Here is an 18645-nt window from a genome sequence, read left to right as displayed (position 1 = left end):
GAGACTGAGTAGAGGAACAGGGCTTTTAGTCTATCTGTATAGGATAGGTGTTTGAGACCCTGGATTTCCTGGTCACAGCAGTTTGTGGTCTCTCCAACTGCTGCATGTGCTTGACAAGGTGAAAGGGACATTGTATTCAGTAATGGGTCTATTAAGGGAGGAGTACAGGGATGTTATGACCTTCTTGTTCCTGGATGAAATGCTCTTATTAGGTGGGCCATGTAGAAAGCCTTGCGTACAATGGAGGCAACATGGTGGTCAAAGGTCAGGTTCTATCAACCTGGGTGCCCAAGTCCCTCACGACTGATCACATGCTTAGTACATTGTTGTTAATGTGATAATTAGTGGGGACACCATTTTCCCCAAAGGGGATAATGATACATTTCTTGGCTTTCAGTTTGAGGCTATGCTCCTGGCACCAGTTATTAGTATGGTTAAGGCCCTCTTGGATGATTATCACATCACTAGGTGAATTTGACAGTGTCCAGCTTGCAGTCATCTGCAGACTTGGTGAGCCACAGACCACTGATTTTTGGCTTGCATCTCAGAAAAGTATATCCCAAACAATAGAGGCCCCAAGACCGATCCTTGGTCTACTACTACAGGTGGCTTCCCCTATTTTGACTGAGTGGGTTTTATCAGTGAGTCAGTTACCTACCCATCTGGTAACATAAGGGTTGATGCCTAGCTGGGAGATCTGTTATGCCAGAGTGGGGAATGGTGTTGAAGGCTGTGGCTAGGTCAAGGTAGGCGGTATGCACTGTCTTGCACTCGTCCATGGCTTTGGCGACAAAGAAGGCGACCAAGTTTAACAGGCATGATCTCCCTTTGACAAAATCAAACTGTATGGAATCAAGCATTTGGAGGTTCCAATGTCATTGTCTGTAAGATCCATGATGATGCGTTCCATGGCCATGCAGATCAAGCTATTTAGGCTGATGGGCCTATAATTGCCTGGGTCAGTGGATGCTCTACCTTTGTGCAGAGGGATGACAGTGGCTGTCCTCCTTTCTGTTGGCATGAAGCCGGTGTACAGGCTTTGGTTGAATAGGGTGCCTAGTGGTGCTGAGAGCTCTTGCCTGAGTTCATGAAGGACACCGCCAAGGATGTTGTCTGGTTCATGTAGGACGCAGCCAGGGATGTTGTTTAAGCCCCCCTACTTGATTTTTCTTAAAGGCCGAAAATTCTTAAGAACCAACCCTCTTTCTTCTTAAGGAGCTGTCAGAATCTAGTATGAATCAAACTATCAACTTGCCAAACATTCTAATTTCTTCAAATAAGAGTATATGTTGCAGCTGTTGGATGTTCACATATGTTTTTACTTGCATAGAACGCAAGATTTTAAAAAAAAAAGAACTGTATGCATCTTTTTCTGATTCAGAACTCGCAAATCAGTCTCTGAATTAACATTATCTAAGTGGTTGATTTTGTATTGGCTTTGTTTATGATAAATTGGGCATATCCTTACCCAAACAACCAGGAGCACATTCCACAAGATCTACAATTACTTCTTGAGCTTTTTTGTCTAGAGCTTCTCTGGTAATAATTTGCACAGCTGCAGCTTGAACCATCTTCTTGCTGCTTCTGCTCATTTCACATTAGATGTGGTCTCTAGGGACAGAGTATCTTTCAGTCCAACGGTTCTCTGGAATATCCTTTGTTAGATGACTCCTGGGGTTTAGGTAACTGTCCCATCAGTGAAGGAAATAATGAAAATTGACCAAGTAAAGAAGCGAGCTACTCTCCATAACATTCCGTCTGTTGGTTTTCATTCTTCCTCAATTACCCTTTCACCAGCCCCCCTCCTAGTCATTCTTTTGGATGTATTGAAGATGCTAAAGGAACATTGTTCCTTTCTTTGAATGTTAGTTTTTGCTGGCTATCTTAATATTTTTATTCCTGTGCAATGCTCCATGGATATAAAGATCAGCAAACAAGATCTGAGGTTTATTAGGGAATAGGGCATTATGGGGAAGGGAGGAACTCTCCAGTTTTCAGTGAACTATGAGGTAGTAGAAGCAGCCGAGTTGGATCCGAGGATGGGCTCCGAACCCGAGAGTTAAAGAATGAAAAGGAAAAACACAGATGGAACGTTATGGTTAGCAAATAACTTCTTTTTCAGCACCTAGAACTAATTCATCCATGGCAGTGACTTTTAACTAGGCCTCTTTCAGAAATGCATCCTTAAATGGTATTTCTGCATCAGCTTTGTAGGCTAAATTTATTTTAAAGCAAAACGCAATACAATGAATATGATAGCTAGATCTAGGTCCTCCTTTGAAGTCTCTTATTAGAGCTATGTTCCCATCATGGTGATAATCAGGAAGGTAAGTTTGGAACTCTCTTGATGAGGATGGACCTCCTCATACTAGATTTGAAAGTTATGTACTTAACATTTAATATGAATGAGCAAATCAGCCTCGCAATGTGCCCTCCCTCCTTCCCCCAGTTCACATGCTGACATGGTCTGTAGGTCTTTATTTTTGTTTTGATTTTTTCGTGTTTTGCCTCAACAGTGCCTGACTACGATCTAAAGAGGAAACTCTGAGTACTTCACGGAGCATTATGAGTAGAAGGGGAGGGACTAACAGCTGCACTAGCACAGATGTATAAAGGCCAGACTATGGGACCCATTTACATTACCATCGTGGGTTTGTGCTGGAGCTGGCATTTGAAGGATGAGCGTAACTGTTCTTGGTGAAAAACTGGTGCAGTGTGAACCATCCATTGTGCCACATTCCCTTGGTTAATTTGTCAGTAATGGAAAGGATGGCTAGCTTTGGATGTTTTGCCACCATGCTATAAATGCTGTAGCCTTCATAGCAGCTAAGAATTGCTTTGTTTCTGGAGCGGGCGTGTTTCTGGCGCGGACGTGTTTCTGCTAAGGCCTTCCCTGGGGCATTTCTAGGATGACTCATGTAAAGAAGACTTGAATTATATTTTGGGAAGAAGGAAGGAAAGCAAGAAAACAAGATCATGTTACAAAGTTAGGTCCCATTGGCCACCATTTTTGTGGAAAAAGCATTAAAATTGTAAAAAAAAAAAAAAAGCTTGGAGTGACTGAGGTATTAAAATAGCTAAAAAAAAAATACAATGAAAAACACTTTTTTTTGCGTTAGAAGGTGGAGTGTTCCTTTAAGTGTTTGTGGTTAATGAGACGAATTGCAGAAGTTGTATATATATATGTATGTGCGTATGTATGTGTGTATATGAATGTGTGTGTGTGTATGTATGTATGTATATATATATATATATATATATATATATATATATATATGTGTGTGTATATATATATATATATATATATATATATATATGTATATATACATGTGTGTGTATATGTGTGTGTGTATATATATATATATATATATATATATATATATATATATATATATATATAATGTGTGTATATATATATATGTATATATATATATATATATATATAATGTATATATATATATATATATATATATATATATATATATATATATATATATATATATATATATATATATATATATATATATATATATATGTCATCTGTGTAGAAAATTAGTAGTAGAGTAGAAAGATCTTGAGGTACTTCTATTAATGAAAATAAGGAAGAAAAGAGAAGTGGAGCTAGACTTGAACCTTGGGGTATTGCACTGTAAGATTGTAGGCAGAGGAAAGAAAATCTATAGTAGATTAACTATCGCTTGTGTTCTGAAGAGAGAGAGGGGTGTTTGGTTGGTAAGGTCAGAGGCTTTTGTGAGGTCGGCAAATATAGCTCTTGTCAAGTTATTTTTGTGTATGTTGAGGTGAATGATGTTGGGTAGCAAAGTGATGTCATTGTACTGTAACCAATCCATAATTCATGCAGTTTTAGGGTAAGCTTGAGAGCTGGAGATAGGTATATTATGTATGTATGCATGTGTCTATGTATGTATCTTTCCTCATTTCTACCCAGTTTTTATATAGCTCTCCCCATGGTTCCTCAGGTTTGTTTGCTCACCCTGCTTGCTAGCCCTTTATAAGCCCTGGCTGTTAAGCTCTTCACAACAGCTCAAACTTAAATACCTGTCCAGAACGTCACAGGACATTCAGTAGAAGCAGCGAGGCAAATATAGTCTGGAAAACAGGCAAGTTGCAGCCCTGCTCTGTTCTGAAACGTGAATCACAGTTCCAAATAGCACAGTATGGGTTCTGTTTTATTTTACAAACTGAGTTCTACTATTTCCAGGTAATCTTTTGAGAGCTTGGTCACCATTATTATAGTGTGTAGCTTGCTAGTGAGCATGCAAGCAGAAGACCCCTCCCTCTCCCCCACACAGCAGCTAGGCTTCAAGTCCTCCCCCTGCAAAGCTATAGCACTGTTGGATACTCTCTTCTATGCTTAAACTTTGCAGATGATATCACTTTTAAACTGTGTTGTAAGCATTGTGCTGCAGATTCTCATCAGTAACATCATTTATCACTTAGCCCAGTGTAACATCCATGATAGTCAGCTAAAATAGACATCTTTACTTACCTTCCATGCTGTTTTACTGATAGTAGCTGTTTTAATGCCCAAGGAAATCTGAGAAACAACACCTTGAAATCTACAAACCTAAAAAGAGCATTGGAAAATCCCTTTATAAGTACTTTAACACATCTGATGCACATTCCCCCTCAGTGTAAGAAACATTTCCCAAAAGCACCTGATTTAAATGAGAACTAAAACACCTACAAAATATTTGGTCTTGCCCATGCCAAACTCCTACTTGACAACTATTTCACTCACTCTTCTACTCCAATTTGATTTATTACCTAATTTTTCTCTTGTTTTCACCATGTCATAAAAAAAAAAAATGTTACTCTGATGCTATGTCTCTAATGTTTAAATATGGAGAGGACCTCTAATAAATTGTTTACTTTATTATGGTATTTTTTCATTGTATAACAGACCACTGTGCTAAGAACTTTATCTTATATCTTTATGATGTTCTTTTGTCCTCCTCTTGCCTTCATTCATTGCTGGATGGGTTCTGAACCAAGAATCTCTAATGACTCAGCCTGTACTAAAGGGCGAGAGCTTCCACCGGCTTGAGGCTATACCATATCCCATCATGCCGTGGGCAGATTACCCAGATTTCGTTTGCTGCTGAACAGATTGGGTGCTTCCTCTCGGCTCAGGCTAAGTGGAAATATTTCTCTTACTTATTCTTACTTTTAAAAGCTGTTGCAGTTTTAAATACAGTGTTTTTGTTAAGTTTTAGTGTTTGAAGTATGCTGTAGATTGTTTTAGCTCGTTCTTGTGCTTCTTTTGTGATTGACCATCGTCTACCGCTAAGCATTTGTGTTTTTCCTCCTATCCTGGTCCTGAACTAGTTGGGTTTTCTGCTCTAATTTGTGTTTGTAGTTTGTTGTATCCTCTTTTTCCTTGACGTTGGGTTGTCCCTTTAAGTTACAGCGCTCCCATCTGGCCCTTTTCTTTGTTTTTGCCTTTCTGTGAGGAGTTGCTCGTTTAAGTTAGAGACTTCTTGTATTATCCTTTTCCTTGTTAATCATATAAAAAAAAAGTTGTTTTGGTAGTGCTGCTGTTAGTGTTTTCCCTAACATTTGCCTTGTAGTTTGCCGTATAATTTTAGGTTCAGTTATGTCTAAGGATAGCAAAGAATCTAAACCTTCGGATTTTAAAAAATGTGACCAATGCAGCCCAGAAGATGTCTTTGACAGATGGCCACTCCAGTTGTGTATATTGTTTAGGTGCTGTCCACCCGCAAGAATCTTGTGCCTTTTGCCATGCCTTCAGCTCCAGAGTGCTTCTGGAGAGAAAGAACAAGCTGATAGTCAGGGGATTGTTGAAGGTACCTTTTACTGAAGCTTTGGAAGGGACTGAGTTCTTCAAAATCCTCTAACCACTCTGTTTTCTAGACTGGAAAAAAACATCCAAACAATCTTCGTCCACGGCTCTAGCATTGGAACCTATGAAGAAGCCAGCAAAAGAGTCGTCCTCTGACCCGAAGGCTATCTGGCCCAAACCAACTACCTCTTGGGCTCCTGTTGTGATTTTGGAGCCAACATAGTTCCACCTTCAGAGCCAGTCCACAGTACTGGAACTGGTCTTCTCTATGCTACACACTCTCTCCAGTTTTACTGTCGGTGAAATCCTCCAGGAGTCTTTAGGATGACTGTGTAGAGCGGGTGGTCAAGGATTCTGCCGCTGGCTAAGATTCTGTTGACCCCGACCCAGAAGGATTCTGGTCCAAAAACCATCACTTCCTCTTCCTTGACTCCTCCTCCTCCGACCCATGTTGTGGCTTCAGACCCAGAGTGCTTGGATCCGATTGTAGTGGAACCATCTGGGCCGAGACCTGCTCCAGGATCTTCAGTCTTGACTACCGCTCCGACCTCCTCAGTTCCATTGTCTCAGGGGTCTAGGGGCCAACGCTCCCCCATTGGATCTAGGGAGAAGAGTAGAGTTGGACAATTGTCTGACCCGAATCTACATCTCGGGGCTTAGGTGCAGGTGAGCTTGGAGCAGGGCCGTGATGCTTTCGAGGTCTTGAGGAGAGTGTTGTCGCCCCAGACGGCTCCACTCTCTGATCCTAACATTCTTCTTCCAAAAGCTCCAGAGTTTCTTTACCAGCTCTCCCACCCAAGCATGGAGACCCAAAGTCCCAGGATGCCCTCTGTGCGAAACCATCTCTTCCGAAACCTCTCCTGAGTACCCCTCTGAAGATGTCCCTCGGAAGAGGTTGTGTAAGAGCAAACATCTAAACTCCTCCGAGGAGTCCATCACTTCAGACACGGACCTTGATGTTTGAGAAGGGTCCCCACGGTCACTCTGAGGATGTCTCCTTTGCGGACATCCTGGAGATCCTTAAACAGAGGTGGCTGGAACTCCAACACTTTAGAGGACGAGTCACTTTACCTGGAGGCTTTCGGGACTCATTCTTACACCTCTTGGGTGACTCTGCCTTTCAACCAGCTCCTGAATGTAGTTATTCGGAAGGCGTGGGGCTCTCGAGTCTGTGGAACCTGTTCCAAGGAGGCCAAATTTATTACTGCGCCCTCTGACAGAGTTCCTCACAAAAGGTGTCCCGGTAGATGCTGTGGTGGCAGCAGCCACCAAAAAGGAATTTTCTGAGATCTCATCTGTCCATCCACCAAATAAAGAATCTTGTAGGATGGACAGAAATGGAAAGCATATGTTTTTGTCAGCTTCCTTCACCCTTAGGTCGCTGAACTATCGGTCTAATTTTACTCTGCTTCAGTGGATCTCCTGAAAGAGCTAGGTGATACCCTCCAAGGTTCTACAGCTGTGGGGTTTCAAACAAGGTGACTTCTCAGCTTTCCACCTTAAATTCCGTGGTAAACTCATCCATACAACATGTTTCTTATGCGGCTGATGGAGCAAGTAGGGCAACGGGTACATGAATTTCCGTAAGGAGGCATTCCTGGATGCACTTATGCGAGTCTGCAGATGCCTTCAAGTCTTCTTTTATCAATGCTCCTTTTGATGGCACATCCTTGTTTGGGTCAACAATGAAAGACTCAACCAGCTGCGAGCAAGAGGGAAAGACTCTTTCTGCCATTGGAGTCCATTTTCTCTTTCCAATCAGGCCTTACCCCAAAGGCCAGAAGGGGGGAAAATGTGGTCCTGCAAGTCCCAGAGAGGCTTTCTGGATGCACGTGGTGATTTTTTTCCTCAGGGGCAGAGGGAGAAATAATGGAAGACACTGAACTTGTGGCAGAGGGGATCTGCACAACCAGGCAGACAGGGACACATTCCTTGGTAGGGCCTTCTGTCCACCTCTGGAGGCAGTTAGGGGTCACTTGTCACTGTACTCAAATGCCTGGCTAAAAATAAAGACAAATGGGTACAAGCGATCATATCTAGAGGCTACTGTATACCTTCTCCTCTTCCCCTTTAGAAAAAGATCAGTCCCGGATGTTCCACCCAGTCAGAAGGACCAGGCAACCTTGGAGGTACTAAGGTTGCTAGAAGAAAGTCATCCAAAATGTCCCCGCAGACCAAATTGGATGTGCAGCTTAATAAAGGTTCATTTTTAGTTCCAAAAATGACAGGGAACTGGAGGCCCATGTTGGATCTCGGCAGACTAAACAAGTCTGTAAAAAAAAAAAAAGAACAAAAAAAAAAAAAAAAAACAAAGTTCCGGATGGTGACACTGCAGTCAAAGACAATTGGATGTGCTCGATAGATCTCCAGGATGTGTACTAGCATATAAAGATGGATAGGTGATCCAGGAGTCACTTGCGCTTTCGGCTGGGAACCAGGCATTAACAGATGTTCATCGTGCATACAGCTGCAGTCATAACAGATGGGTTCTCCTGCCATCAGGCGGGTCCTCGGTCGGCCGAATTCCAAAGTCTAGGTCTGGCGTCAGTTGTCGCTTCTTCCCTGACGTCAGTGCGACAGGGGTATAAAAGAACCAGTAGACACCATTTTCTTCAGTCTTTCTTGCCGCACGGTGCCCGAAGCAGAAGCAGTTCGCAAGTGCCGGTCGGCCAGCTCCTGAGATTACGAATATTTCTCAACCAAAGACTTCTTGAAAGCTAAGTACCCCGTTGGGGAAACTTTTCTTGCCTCAGACCGATGTCAGACCAAGTTAATAATTGCATTTCATGTGGGAAGCAAACACCGCATAAGGATTTCCATTCCCTCTGTATACCTTGCTTAGGCCCAGACCACGATGTCTCGGCCTGTCATTTTTGTGCTACATTCAACAGACGCATTATTAAGCGTTGGGCGGAGTTCGCCCAACACTATTTTGGCAAAAAGTTTAATTACAACATGCCGTCGGATACTCTGACTCCAATTTTGAGTAAACGACGTAAAGATAAGGACCCGACATACGAGGTCCGCGACTTCCACCAACACCACGCTAAAGTAGACTACATGTGCTCCGGTTCTCAGCGAGGCGCCTACGCAGCCCCTGACTACCGATGACACTTCATTAGCGGTGTCTTCTGTGCCAGAGGTCGCAGGCTCTTCGGCCCTCACCCTGACTACAGATACCGAAGTCACTCTTGGCGGGGAAACTCAGAGTTCAGACAGGCCTGCCACCTCTCAAGGTGTCTTCAGACCTTCTTTTTCCATTAAGGCTTACACTAAATCTAAAGCAGCCATGCATTCTAAGAGACCAGCTCCACAGGGCCCCTCTCAAGGCCCCATGCCTAAAAAGCAGATGCTCAAAATGGCTGAGGATTTGATTACTCTTATCAGGGGTTCTCAACCCCCCCTCAGACAAAAGGCCCAGAGTGGAGGAAGTATACCCTTCCTCGGACCAGGCCTCCATTACTTCAGAACATTCTGAGGACCAGGAACATTCTTACTCCCCTTTCGAAGATTCTGATGCAGAGGAGTGAGTCCATTCCCTCTGTCTTCCCCCCGAGGATTACTCTCTTGGGGAAACCTTGCATACCTTAAGGGAACACTTCCACTGGGAAGGCCTAGAGTACTCAGACTCCAAGGAAAGGCTCAGGGATTTTCTTTTGCTCCCTCAGCACAGGCCTCTGGCTATACCTCCTTTCTTAGACATACTATGTGTATTAAGAGGCCAGCCTTAACCCAGATTCTTTACCTCCAGCTCCAGTCAAGCCTGACGGGTATTACTGGGTTCCCGATTCACACCAATTCCTACACAAAAGCCATGCGGCTGACCCAGAAACTATTTCACAGGGTCCCAAGGGAATTAAGGCCTCCACTGCCAAAAATCCATTACCTTCAAAGAGAGATTCCAGAGCTTTAGAAAGTGGGGGAAAAAGGTATACACCTTGGCCACTTTAACCATGAGGGCTTTAAACTGTCAGTTCTATATGTTAAAGTATCGAGAGTTTTTGTTATCTCAGTTGAAAAGCAAAATGTCACAACCTGAACAACCAGACTTGAAGGAGTTGCAGGATTTGTTGCATAGTGCAGAGCAAGTGGGTAAACATACCTTGCAATGTGGTTTTGATGTTTTAGAGGCCCTTGTAGAGCTGCTGTTACAGGATCAGTCATACGTAGACATGCTTGGCTCAGAGCAAACCTTACCAGATCATGTCAATGCTAAATTACTAGATGCACCTCTTCAAAAAGATGTATTGTTTGGTGTTAAAGCTGAGGAGGTATTAAAGAAAAGGGAGGAAAAGGCAAAATCGATGCAAACAGTGAAAGATTTCCTACAGGTACAACCGCCACGTTTCAGTAGAAATTGGCCTTCAAAAAATTGGTCCTTTCCTGCCACGGACAGACCTCAAAGAGGTAGATACAGGCACCCAAAAGGTTGGGGCAATCTCAAGGATCATTTAGAGGCAGACAATGGCAAACACCTACACCAAGAGGGGGTGAGGATAGTTCACAGCCATTCAGAAAGCAGACCCAATGACTTCCCCCTTTGCATGCCAAGCAAGGCTCAAATGGCAGCACCTTTAGGTGGAAAACTGGCATTATTTTCAAAAAATTGGCATATTGTCACGACAAATGGATCCTTGACATTCTAGACGGAGGCTACAGATTCCACTTTCACACCCTTCCAAAAATGAGAGGCATGCCAAACCTGCCACACAATCAAAGGGCAGAGGCACAAAAACAAATTTCAGATCTCATGGACATGAAAGCTATTAAAGAGGTACCTGCACAAGAACAGGGTCAAGGTTTTTATTCCAGACTATTCCTGGTACCAAGGAAGGGCAAAGATTGGTGACCTATTTTGGACCTATCCATCCTAAACACATATTTACTCGTACCAAAGTTCAAGATGCTCACATTACAGCAGCTTCTTCCCATGCTAGGCAAGGAGTCTTGGCTGGTAACATTGGACCTCAAGGAGGCATACCTGCATGTCCCAATCAGACAAGATTGCATAAGATACCTCAGATTCCTTGCAGGTTCATCCCATTATCAATTCTCTGCATTGCCCTTTGGCATATCTACTGTGCCCAGAGAGTTCATGAAACGCCTGGCATCAGTAATTGCCTTCTGCAGACTTCAAGGGATACAAATATACCCATATCTGGACAACTGCCTGATCCAAGCAGACAGCAAACACACTCTTCTGAAACACCTGGCGTTTGTAATAATGTTGTTAATCTCTGGGATACAGTCAACAAAAAAGTCAAGACTAATACCCTCTCAAACAATAATTTTCCTGGGTGCCAGCTTGGATACAAACACCCAGATGGCTTACCTCACGCCAGAGAAACAAGGGCAATTAACTCAATACTTCAGAAAACTGGCAACCTTCACCAGGCTGACTGCAAGGAAAATCCTGCAGGCTCTGGGATTCATGGCATCTTGCATCCTGCTAATCCCATGTGCAAAGCTGCATATGAGGAAACTTCAATGGTACCTAAAAAACTTATGGTCTCAACACAGCCACAGTTTGGAAGCAATCATACCACTGATTCCATGTCTTCAAAAGGAATTTCTGTGGTGGGCTCAAGCATGCCAAAGAAACATAGGTCTCCTGTTCTGCAAGCCTCAAGCAAATCAAGTCATCACAACAGACTCCTCGGACTACGCCTGGGGGGCGCACATGACAGATCTGTGCATTCAGGGCAAATGGTCACAAAAATAAAAGCACCTACACATCAATCAGAAGGAAATTATAGCAGTAATAAATGCTATTATGGCTTTCAAAGACCTACTGCATCCAGGACAACTATTGATAAGAACAGACAACACCACAGTGATGCGGTACATAAACAGGGAGGAACTCATTCATATCCCCTGTGCAGACTAGCCATGTCCCTTTGGAACTCGGCTCCGGAATTGCAAATCCAACTTCAAGCACAATTCCTGCCAGGGAAGGAAAACACACTGGCAGGCAACCTGAGCAGAAATGTGACAGATCCACACTAATGGAAGTTGCATCCTCAAGTTTTTATAATGATAATTCAAGCATGGGGAAGGCCAGACCTAGATCTCTTTGCCACCCACAGAAATTACCAATTGACAAAGTTCTGCTCAAGGACCTTTCGTCCACAGGCCTGGAAAGTGGACGCACTCTTTCAGTTGGACAACAATGACAGTTTATGCCTTTCCACCTCTTCCACTACTGGCCAAAGTTCTATTAAAAGCCAGAGCAGACAGACCAAAGATGATTCTCATTGCTCCAGACTGGCCAAGACAACACTGCTACCCACTCCTGAGGAGCCTGATGCATTCCTCACCATGGATCCTGCCTCTAATGCCTCTTCTACTGACTCAGCACAACTTCAAAACTCTAAAGTCAGCTGAAAACACTCAATCTTGCCGCATGGAGGATTCCGTAAATTCACAGCAGACCCTGCTCTCCAAGGAGGTGCAGGATGTCATTTTGGAGGCCAGAAGGCCTACTAGAAAAGCCTACTCCGCAAAATGGTAACGGTTGTGTCTGGAATCAAAAAAAGGGGTCAGAATCCTGGAATACTGAATTTACCTCATATACTACAGTACTTAGCCAAGCTGCTAGGCAGTGGACTTTCATTCTTCTCCATCAAAATCCATGCCTCAGCCATTTCTGCAGAGTACAACACTGATCCTCCTCTATTCTCTCACTCTTTCTTAAGACTGTTCCTCAGAGGGGCTAAGAAAATAAAATCCCCAAGGAAGCAACCAGTACCTGCTTGGGACCTCAGTTTCATTCTAGAAAAACTAACCCTGCCTCCTTTTGAGCCAGCTGCTTCAACAGATCTGCAATATTTGTCATGGAAAACAGGCTTCCTTCTAGCTATCACCTCAGTACGCAGGGTTTCGGAACTACAAGCCCTCATGGCTGTGCAGCCTTTCATCATTTTCCATCAGGACAGTTTCCTTCCGAACCAGTCCTTCATTTATGCCAAAGGTAGTATCCAGGTTAGCCTTGAATCAGGCTATCCACTTACCTAGCTTTACCCTAATCCACAAAACAAAGGGGAGAGGCTACTACATTCCTTGGACATTCAGACAGCTCCATTATTATTTGGACAGAACAAAGCCTTTCAGAAAATCAGAGCAACTCTGTGTCCTATGCTACAGGTGCTCAAGGGAAGCGCATTTCCAAACAGACAATCTCAAAATGGATAGCCCACTGCATACGCTTTTGTTACTCTTTTCATGGTAAAACTGTACCTACAGGCATCAGATCTCACTCCACAAGGGCCACAGCTACCTCTGCAGCTTTCCTCAGGGGGGTTCCTACCAAAGATATTTTGGAAGCAGCCACTTGGAGTTCTGTACATATTTTCTCCAAGCACCATCACCTACCATTATACTCCAAAACTAGAGCGGGCTTTGCCACTGCAGTCTTGCAGGGCATCCTGGCTCCACTTAGTGCCTACCACCCCTTTATTAGGTTTGGGATTCTACCCATCTGTTATGACTGCAGCTGTATGCACGATGAACATAGTACAGTTTTGTACCTACCATAAATGTAGATGTTAGAGTGCTAATACAGCTGCAGTCCAGGTTTCCCTCCCTCCTTCCCCTCTTGGGACAGGCCTTATGGCTAACACCTCCTCATAATACCTCATTGGGGTATTCTTTTATGGTGTATTTGCTTGCAACTACTGTTTTTTGATTATACTGCATTTGCTTTATTACATAAATTTATGTTTTGCCTTCCTTCTGGAGGCACCTGACATCTGGGGCAAAAAAAACTGAAGAAAATGGCGTTAGCTGGTTCTTTTATACCCCTGTTGCACTGACGTTAGGGAAGAAGCTACGACAACTGACACCGGACCTAGACTTTGGAATTCGGCTGACCGAGGACCCGCTTGACGGCAGGAGAACCCATCTGTTATGACTGCAGCTGCATTAGCACTCTAACATCTACATTTATGGTAGGTACAAAACTGTACTTTTCGAGCTCTGCCCTTTGGTCTCACTACAGCCCCCAGAGTGTTCACCAAATGCATGGCAGTAGTCATGACTCACTTGAAGCATCTAGGATTCTGGGTGTTTCTGTATTTTGATTACTGGCTCCTAACCGCCACCACTGAGCATCTAATAACCAGAGCAAGAAACACCAACATCCAACTTTCCTCTCGGGCAACTTAAGTCTGCCTTGTTGCCAGCACAATATATATTCGTAGGAGCAGACTTTAACACAAGCGTCCATAGTAGCCAAACGTCTTAAAGACAGGGTACAAAACTCTGTCAACAAGTAAAGAACCTTCTGACAAAAAAAGTACAAGCGAAAGTTATTCTGAAGATTTTCTCTACTGTGGCGGCAATGATAACTTTGGTACTCCTTGCTCACCTGCACACGAGAATTCTCCAGTGGCTACTTTTTGCCCAATGGTCCATGCAGGAGTTAGCCATGTCCCACAAGATTATCATAATGGAATCATGCATGAGGGATCTGCGCTGGTCTCTTCATTCTGCTTGGGTGGATTTGGGCAGACCCTTCATTCCCCCATAACCAATAGCTACAGTGACCACAGACGCTTCCCAGATTGGGGGGGGGGGGCATTATCTGGGGAGGACTGTCCAAGGAGTTTGGCAGGAATATGAGAACCACTTGCATATCAGTGTCCTAGAGATGAGGGAGGTGCTTTTGGCACTGCAGGCATTCCACAAACTCCTTTACACTAGGAATGATTGCAGTGCAGATGGACAATGTCAGTGGTGTGGTATATAAATAAACAAGGAGGAACCAGGTCTTAACCTTATGTAGAGGCTCAAAGTATGGCAGTGAGCAGTCTCTTCCCAACACTTAGTAATAGCAGTGCATATACCAGAGAAATCAAACGTGATGGCAGTCAAACTCAGCCGAGCCTCACGAGTGGTCCCTGAAAAAGGAAATTATGGAGCAGATTTTTCTCAAGTGGGGCCAGCCTTGCTGTGACCTTTTTGCTATGCCCATGAATGCGAAATGCAGCAGCTACTTTGCTCTGATTTCCCCCTTCCAGGGGAGTCACCAAAGGATGCACTTGTAAACAATTGGCCTTTTATATGCTTTCCCTCCTTTTTCCCTTGATTCCCAAAGCCCTTAAGAAAGCCAGCACATTGAGAAGCAGGTTAATACTCATTGCCCCATACTAGCCTCATCAGATTTGGTTCTCCTTCCTATGGCCCTATTTACAAGAGGAGCCGTGGGTTCTGGACCCAGTCCCAGACCTCCTGACTCCATCAGGGACGATCCATCTGTCAGTCCAAAACCCTGAAGCTGACAGCTTGGATTCTCCACTTCCACTCCTAGCCAGGCTTCCGAATATTTCTCCTGCTGTGAAGCATTTTCTGATCTTATCCCATAAGGTGACAACCAGAAAGCTTTATGCTAGCTAATGGAAAAGGTTTTCCTTTTGGGCTTTCAACAATCACATCGATCCTTTCATGGCCTCCGTCACATCTGTTTTAGACTTCCTAGCAAGGCTTTTCAATGAATGTGCAGCAGTGGCTGCCATAGGAGTTTAATTGGCTGCTATATCAGACTACCATATTGGAGAAATGCCATTCAAAATCATGTCCCACAATCTTGGAAAGGCCTTTTTGAGAGGTACTTTCTTGCTAAGGCCTCCAGTAAAAGAACCACCATATCCTTGGGACCTCACTTTGATATTGTCCACTCTAATCATTCCTCCATTTGAAGCAGCATCATCTTGTCGTCTAAATTTTCTAACTTGGAAAACAATCTTCTTAGTAGCCATCATGTCTGCCAGGAGGGCGTCAGAACTCCAGTCGTTATCCTATACATTCCCCCTATCTGATTTTCCACAAAGATAGTGTCCCTGAGAACTAATTAATCTCCCGTCTTCCTAAGGTATGTTCTGAGACTAATTTTTAAGTCATTCCTTTGAATTACCAGTGTTTTTCCCAAACTATGGCAAGGCAGAATACAGATTACATCAACTGGACGTACAGACAATTACGTTTCTACCTACACAGAACAAAGGAATTCAGAAAATCAGACCAACTAGTTGTATCCTTCTCTGATATGAAAAAGGGCAATCCAATATCCAAAGTCACGCTTTCAAAATGGCTTACTGATTTGCATAACCTTCTCGTACACATCTCATAATAGAGAACTTCCAGGAAAGTTAAAAGGTCTACAAGGGCTTTTGCAACCGCTTCAGCCTTTCAGGCTAGACTGCCCATAGATTCAATTTGTGCTGCATTGACGTGGGTAAAGCCTCATACTTGTTTTACTCATTACAAAGTGGATTTGACCTCCAAGAACAGGGCTTACTTTGGATCTACTGTTCTAAAGAGAATTTTCCCCTGAGCCACCCATGAAAGAAGTTGCTAGGGACGCTGTCCCATTCAGCAATGAATGAAGGCGACATAAGGACAACATAACATTAAAAAATTATATACTCACCATAACGTTCCATGTCTGTTGTGCATCTCACCTTCATTCTTTCGTCCCACTTTCCCTTCCCCCAGTTTTCCTCTCCTGGAGGATCGAGAGGTCAAACAAAACTAGAAATTAAAGTTCTCGACTCTCTTCCTTAGCTCTTTTAGTACACATGGTTTTATGTCGATACTACTACTTTAGGGTTTGCAAACAGGATCTGGGTAATCCTCCCAAGGCATGATGGGATAGGGTATAGCCTTAAGCTGGTGGAAGATCTCGAGCTTTAGTATAGGCCAAGTCGGAACTTATTGTCTGTTCCGAACCCATCCAGCAATGAATGAAGGCGAGATGGAAAACAAACCTGGAACATTATTGGGAGTACATAACTTTTGCGTTTGTACAGTAGACAACTACGCATTTGTTTTTTATCTTTTGCATGACTTTAAATTGTCTTGTTGGACTGTAAATTATCTGGAGCTTTTTTCCTCACTTCTCCACTGAAAATGGGCCTCTTAGCTCAGTCGAACTAACCTGGTTAAAAGTGTGTGTGTCATCATCTTTCGGCTGTTCCCGTTGCCTATTTCCATTTCTTCCTGTCCTCTGCATCTTGCTCCGTCACACCAACCACCTGCATGTCCTCTCACCACATCCATAAGCCTTATTTTAGGCCTTCCTCTTTTCCTTTTGCCTGGTAGCTTCATCCTTAGCATCTTTTCCCCAATATACTCAGCATCCTTCCTCAGCACATGTCCAAACAGACGTAATCGTGCCTCTCTGGCTTTGTCTCCAAACCTTCCAACCTGGGCTGACCCTCTAATATACTTATTCGTAATCCTGTCCACCCTCGTCACACCCAGTGCAAATCTTAACATCTTTAATTCTGCCACATCCAGCTCAAACTCCTGTCTTTTTGTCAATGCCACTGTCTTCAACCCATATAACATAGCTGGTCTCACTACCCTCTTGTAGACCTTCCCTTTCACTCTTACAGGTACTCGTCTGTCACAAATCACTCCTGACACTGTTCTCCATCCCACCTGTACTCTCTTCCACACTCACCGTTACTCTGAACTATTGTCCCAAAGTATTTAAACTCATCCACCTTCGCCGCCTCTACTCCTTGCATCCTCACCATTCCTCTGTCCTCCTCACCATTCCTCTGTCCTCCCTCTCATTCACACACATATATTCTGTCTTATTCCTGCTGATCTTCATTCCTCTTCTCTCTAGAGCATATCTCCATCTCTCCAGGGTCTCCTCCACCTGTTCCCTACTCTCACTACAGATCACAATGTCATCTGTAAACATCCTAGTCCACGGGGACTCCTGTCTGATCTCGTCTGTCAACCTGTCCATCACCATTGCAAATGAGAAAGGGCTCAGAGCTGATCCTTGATGTAACTCCACCTCCACCTTAAATGCATCCTTCACTCCCACTGCAGACCTCACCGCTGTCGCACCACCCTCATACATATCCTGTACCACTCTTGCGTACTTCTCTGATACTCCTGACTTCCTCATACAATACCACAACTCCTCTCTAGGCACCCTGTTGTATGCTTTCTCTAAGTCTACAAAAACACATTGCAACTTCTGACGTTCTCTGTACTTTTTCCATCAACACTCTGAGCAAACATCGCATCTGTAGTTCTCTTTCCCGGCATGAAACCATACTGCTGATCACTAATCATCACGTCCCTTCTTAACCTTGCTTTTACTACTCTTTTCCACAACTTCATGCTGTCCCTGATCAATTTTATCCCTCTGTTGTTACTACAACTCTGCACATCACCCTTATTCTTAAAAATCGGTACCAAAACAGTTTTTCTCCATTCCTCAGGCATCCTCTCAGTTTCCAAGATTTCATTAAACAATCTGGTTAAAAACTCCACTGCCATTTCACCTAAACACCATCATGCTTCCACAGGTATGTCATCTGGGCCAACAGCCTTTCCATTCTTCATTCTCTTCATAGCTATCCTTACTTCCTCCTTGTTAATCTGTTGTACTTCATGATTCACTATCCCTACATCATCCAACCTTCTATCCCTCTCATTCTCTTTTCATCAACTCGTTAAAGTACTCTTTCCATCTCCTCAACACACACTCCTCGCTTGTGAGTATGTTTCCCTCATTCTTTATCACCTTTACCTGCTGCACATCCTTTCCTAGCTTGGTCCCTCTGTCTAGCCAATCGGTGCAGGTCCTTTACTCCCTCCTTAGTGTCCATCCTTTCATGCAACTCTTCATATGCCTTATCCTTAGCCTTCGCCACCTCTCTTTGCCATGCACCTCATCTCCTTATACTCCTGTCTACAGTCTCCATCTCTGACAATCCCAGTTCTTCTTTGCCAACCCCTTTCTCTGTATACTCTCCTGTACTTCCTCATTCCACCACCATGTCTACTTGTCGTCCTTC

This window comes from Protopterus annectens, chromosome 5.part0 (assembly GCF_019279795.1).
Source record: "Protopterus annectens isolate FY-2018-M chromosome 5.part0, PAN1.0, whole genome shotgun sequence".
Taxonomy (NCBI): Eukaryota; Metazoa; Chordata; order Ceratodontiformes; family Protopteridae; genus Protopterus; species Protopterus annectens.
This window is presented reverse-complemented; position numbering follows the sequence as displayed.